The sequence below is a fragment of the Ursus americanus genome, chromosome 16 (genome assembly GCF_024610735.1).
Source record: "Ursus americanus isolate L20-20 chromosome 16, mUrsAme1.1.p, whole genome shotgun sequence".
NCBI lineage: Eukaryota > Metazoa > Chordata > Mammalia > Carnivora > Ursidae > Ursus > Ursus americanus.
The window spans coordinates 50,139,052-50,145,091 of record NC_142142.1 but is presented as its reverse complement, the minus strand read 5'-3'; positions in this window follow the sequence as shown (position 1 = coordinate 50,145,091).

Genomic DNA, 6,040 nt, shown 5'->3' with positions numbered 1-6,040 from the left:
GCCGAGGGCACCGGCAGGAGAAGGAGGAGCAAGAGGAGGAGGACGACGACTAGCAGGAGGACCGCTGAGCGAGCGCAGAGGAGAGCGGCGCTGCGCCTCTGCTCTGGAAGCGCTCCAGCCGCAGGAGGGGCGATGGCCACCGCGGAGCCCCGGGGCGCCCCCGCCCGCTGCGCACCCTGCCCCGCGCACCCCGCTTCGCGGCCCGGGAGCCCCGGGAGCAGGCCGGGCACCCCACTCCCTCTCCAGCTCGGGCTGGGCGGCTGCGGCTCGGCACTGCAGGGCCACCCGCAGCCGCCCGCATCATCCCAGGCGCTGAGCTGCCAATTAGGAGGATAGTTTGGGGGGGAGTAGATGTGGAGCTCTTCGGGTGTTGGAAGGCTGTGTTGTTCTGCTTTGGGGACCACGAGTGGGGTAGCGACTCCCTCTCCCGGGGCCGCAGAGGGACCGCTCGAACGTCCGCGGCTGACCCCGCCGCAGCTGGTGAGCAGGTGCAGGCTTGCCCACTGCGGACCCCCGCCCCCGCCCCGCGCCTGCAGCCCGCCGCCTTCGCCCCCGCGGCTCGGGGCTCCGGGAACAGAGCTTCCCGTTGCAAACTGCCCCCGCCCACCGCCCACCGCCCACCAACCTCTCCCATTTCTTCGTGGACTCCTTGGAAATCGTGATGCTCCCAGCTAGGGAATCAGGCCAGACACTCCCTATCTGCGTCCGGCTACGCCCTCCCGCCACACCCCTACTTCTCATTTCTCCCACCTATGCTGTCCCCCCCCCAGACTCTGCCCTTTCACCCTCCACCAAGAGATTCCCTGGGCCTCCCTTTTCGGGTGGGGGTGAAGGAGCCCAGGGCAGGCCTCCCTGCTCGAGGTTACAGCAGATCAGAGGGCTGCTGGGAGACCGCTAACCAGCAAGCCTTATCTAACCTTGAGGGCAAAGTGAGAAGTGCTGTTTGCCGTGGTTCAGTAGCAGAATGTCTGCTGTCCTCTCTCGCTGCCCTCCTCACAGCCCCTTGCCAACCATCCAGACTCCCTCCCTCCATCACAGATCCTGTCTGCCTCCCTGGTCCTCCACTCCTTGTACGCCTGGTCTGGAGGCTGGTTCAAACCCGAAAACCTGCTCCCACTTCATGGCCTGACCCCTGCCTTAGCCCCACCAGTGCCTCACCAACACCCCCACCTTCTTATCCTGGGACCCCTGGTGGGCTTCCAAGAGATCATGGACCCCTTGAGATTGGCTGGGAAATGCTGAATGCTTGTCTTTCCAGAAGAGAAGCCCGCTGCCTTTCCGGCATAGCCGGCATAGCCGGTGTAGCCGAGACAATGTTGCAGCAGCGCTGGAGTTAGGATCCCAGCTCCAGCATCTATTGCTGTACGACCTTGAGCAAGTTATGCAACCTTCTGCACAAGCCTCATCTATACTCTGGTGAAAGGAATGATCTTTACCTCGTGAGATTGTTAAGAACAATGCCACACTTAGGCTAGACAACAGGGAGGGGCCTCAGGGCCCTGGGCGACTGAGCTTCCTGGGCCTCGCTCTGGCCCTCCTCTGGCCATCATCTCCCCCCTGGAAAAGAGGGTCCCGTGGGGCAGAAAGGGAGGGTGGTCCATGCACCTCCCTCTTCTAGACCAGGCTCTGGGAATCCAGGACCCTGGAATTCCCTGCTGGAATGACTCAACCCTGAGCCAGCCTCTTCCCCAGGCTCCTCCTCCCAGAAGCGGACCCTGCCTGCAGTGCACCCAGGCAGTGGGCAAGGTGCAGCTGTTTGCAGGGGCTGGGGAGTGGCTAGAACTCGACATGCAGCTGGGATGTTCTCAGGCATGCACGAGAGTGGACCAGAACATGCTTTTTGGACCCAGTCTTCAAATTAAGGTCAAGGAATAGTAATCAAGTCAGAGGATAATAAACTTTAACATTTTGTTATCTTGATTTATAATTTACATTTAGGCACATATGTAATTTCCATTTATACACTTGCTCCAGGCCTTAAAAGCATCAGAAGTGGACCTGGCTATGAAGAGGGAATGAGATATGATTGCCCGTAAAAATGCTTAGCAGAGTGCTAGACAGAGGGTAAGCTCGCGGTCCATTTGAGTTCTTCTTATTCTCAAAGAGGTCTGTGGCCCCAAAAAACCTAAGTCTCTTCCCATCTCCAGGAGCGCCCTCTCTTTCCCCAGGAGGTCCCGGACACTAGATTGGCAGGGCCAGGCACCCACGCCTGCCCACTTTATTTTTACAGCAGGGCTCATGTTTCTCAGAGCAGGAGGCTGAGGTGAGAGAGGAGGTGAGCCAAAGGGAAAGCAAGTGACCCCTGCCCAGAGAAGGGGGAGGGGAGGGGACAGAGCTCTCTGGATATCTTTAGATCCTGGCCACAGGAAAAGGGGCGCGTGTCCCCAGTGCCCTCCACCTTCCCCACTGCCTTGCTGCTCACCCTGCTGAGAGCCCGAAGGATCCTTAGGAGACACAAGCATTTCACAGATGAAGAAACGGGCCCAGAGAGGTGGAATGCATAGCCCAAGGTCACAGAGAAAGTGTGTCTTAAAGCCAGGATTAGAACCTCCCCCACTACGTGATTCCCTCCCTCCACCCTCAGCTTTCCTCTAAAGAACATCGGGAGGGTTCCACACCCCGGGCAGAAAAAGTGCTTGAGAAATGCATTAGTGGCTAGAAGATTTCTACATTTACAGAGCACTTGCCTCAAAAATTCTCAAAACCCTAGACCATTGATCCAGCTTGGAGAAGCCTCCTGAGGGCGCTCAGGGAGAGGGTCACAGAGGGTCAGAGCTCCTCCTCCCCTACCCTTTGAGAGCTATCTCTTGGAGGAACCCTCCCTGATTCAGCCTCCTTCCCTAGATCGGAAACCACCCCCCACCCCCCCACCCCCGCTCTGGGCTCTGGGTGGGAGTGCGAAGGCATGTTGCAGCACCTCGCTCTTCGGCTCTTTTCCCTCCTTCCGCTGGAAGTCCCTTGAGGGAGGGGAGGGTGGCTGGGACAACGCCCCCAAGGGCACCCCGACAGGCTTGATCCTTGGGGGTGGGGAATGCACACTCAGGTCCTGGACAGCCTGGCTCAGAAATACCTTGAAGAGCGAGATTTCAGGGATGCGGAGAGGGACTGGGCCCCAGGCCGAGGAGCTGTCAGGGAGCTGTCATCTGGGGGGTGGGGTGGGGAGGACGAGGAGATAGGGCTCAGATTTAAGGGGAAGAGGGTTGTCTCCGGGGAAGGGCGGTCACGTAGATTCTTTGAAACAGTCCAATAGTCCTGAGAACAGGAGACCTGTCAGTTCCTGCCCTCCAGGGATTGGAACCAGGAGAGAGAGCGTGTGGAGGGGAGAGGGGGAGCCCCCAGTAGTTCTAGGGGCAGAGCTCCAGGTCCCGGGGACTGGGAAATGCTCCCAAGGGAAGGCACTCACGCCTGCCGGGGGGAGGTCCCACCTTCTACCAGCGCAGGTAGATGAAAGGCTCGGTCCCCTGTCAGTTCGCAGAAAGGCGGCCACCAAGACCCCAGCAGGGAGGAAGGGTAAGGGAATGGAGCTATTTTAAGAGGAGTTCCTCCTAAGTAACAGGAGCCTAGCAGGGAGCCTCCCGCCTCTGGCTCCCACCCGCCCTTGCCCGCCGCCCCTCTCCCCCTCGTCCCCCACAAGCCCCCGCGTGCCTCCTGTCCTTGTCCCTGTCCCCATCCCTGTCCGGCCCTTGCAGGTAACGGAGCTCGCTGGTGGTGGCACAGACTCGGCTTGAAGAGGGAGGGAACACGGGGCTCTGCAGGGAGCCCACCCCCGCACCCCCACCCCACCCCTGAACGACACCAGGATCTGCTTCCAGCACCTTCCCTGAGCTGCCCTCCCTCTGCTAATAAACAGAGCCCCATGCTCAGGACCGTGGAAATGCAGGCGAGATTCTCTGCCCGCATGCCTGCATTAATTTAAAGTTAAATGCCCTCAAACCCTTCTGCCCCTCGGGGGTTTGGGCAGCTGCTACCTGCACAAACTTTTGAGAGCCTCCTTTCTAGTGCCCCTTGATCCGTTCCCTGCGCGTCCCTCCTCACCGTTCCTTCCCACCGGCTCAGGGTGCCCGCTGGCCCACCCCCAGCCACAGTCTCAGCATCCACTGAAGTTTGGCGGTGCCGAGGGGGTTAACAGGACAGCATGCACCAAACCAGCCCGCAGGCACGTGGTCTAGCAGGCCGAGCCAAGGAACCGGTACTGGCCACCAGCCGCGGCTCCCCAGCCCACCGCACATTGTGGAGCTGGGGTAAAGATGAGCTCTTCCTGAACCTTCCACTGTCTAAGGGCTCTGGGCACAGGCAGGTAGGCAGCCACCACCTCCATCCCCCTCATCCTCTTCTGTTTTCTCTCAGGTTCTATCCAAATATCCTTCGGGCAAAGGGGGTGGGGAGCCCCAGACAGATGAGCTCATTGGGAGGAGGAGGGCAGAGGGAGGAGGGAGCTGAACCATCCTGACCCACGAGGTGCTCCCCGGACAGTCCCAAGCTGGAGAGGGGTGTGTGCCCACTTCTAGGAGCAGGCGTCTGCTTCTCGCCGCAGCTCAGAGATGGGGTGAGTCCTGGGCACCTCTTGATTCTGGGCCACATTGGGGTGGGGTGTTGAAGCCCCAGGGCAGGCTCTCAGCTACCCCACCCAGCACCCCAGAGCCGTATTTACTCCCTGCTTCCTGCTTCCTGGTTGCCATCAAGTGAGCATGGGGGCTTAGGAGGGCTGGGGGCTGGAGGCCTTGGGAAGCCTGGCTGCCATGCCCATGGGACTGGATGGCCAGATGTCCTCTGGACCCCAGACCTGGTTCTGCCCTGAACGGGGCGCTGAGACAGACTGACCAAAACAGAAGTATGAAACCGTGTGGCATGCCAGGCACCAGGCCGGACTCCCTGAATGTTCTGATCCTGTCTGCTGGGAACACTGTAGTGCGGGAGCAGGAGATCTTGCAAAGGGACAGGAGGGGAGGATGTGGGTAGGAGGGGAGACATGCCAGGGGAAGACAGTGGGGAAGATGGAGAGGTGAGCCCCTGGAGTGAAGGGTAACTTGGAGAAGTTGGAGAGTGACAGAGGCCGGGGAGGAGGGGTAGGACAGGGAGATAATGGCCCGAGGCAAGAAGAGGTTTTATAGGTTTTAAGAAGCCAGGAGAAGAGAAGGCTGCCAGCAGGGACCAGAGCTGTAGGTGCAGAGCTGCAGGGTCAAGGGCCAGGCCATGGAGAGGGTGGGCTGTTAGGGGCCCATTGAGAAGGCTTTGTTTCTGCTTCCAAACATTTTTGCCCTTACCTGGTCCACGGTCATTTTGAGCTTGGCACCGAGCCACGCTTCCCCCACTCACTCCTAGGTCTTTGGGCTGCGAGAGACTAGTCCTCTGCCCCTTTCTGTCCTTTCTCGCTGCGTGATGTGGTGCTTTTGGCATCACTCTGCCCCAGTTTGAGTCCTCTGCCCTTTTCTAGCCATGGCCATGTCACCTTGTGTGTAGAGGGACTTAACAGAGCAGAGCCTTGGCCTCCCCATCTGTAAAAGTGAGAAAAGAATGCATATTTGGGGAGTTGCCCTGAAAATTCCATCAGCTGACATCCATAGAATGTTTAGCTGAGGGCCAGGGTCGGTACTCAGTAAACGGTGGCTATCCTTACTAGTCCAGCCAGCTCTCAGTCATCTGCCCCTCACCCCTCCCCACCCCTCCACAACCCCTCTCAGCTGGACTCGAACCCGACTCCACAGCCCTTCCCAACAGCACCCGCTACAGCAGAGCGCCCCCGATGGCGTGAGTGGGCCAAGGGGTGGGGATGGGGAGCTGGGAGATGTTGGCGAAGCTGGGAGGGCCCACAGAGAAGGCCGTGAAGACTGGCATCTTCCATCTACAGTCTTGGCTGGAAGGACAGGAAAGCTTTGCCCTGGCCCAAGGGCCAAGGACACAATTTACACTTGGCCTGATCTCTGGAGAGAAGTTCCGGAGGATGCCTGGCCTCCAAATTTCCAGCCTCTCTCAGCCGATTTCTCACTGTGAAGAGGCACTCAGCACCTGCCCTCTCCCTACCTTGGACAAATCAGGTCAA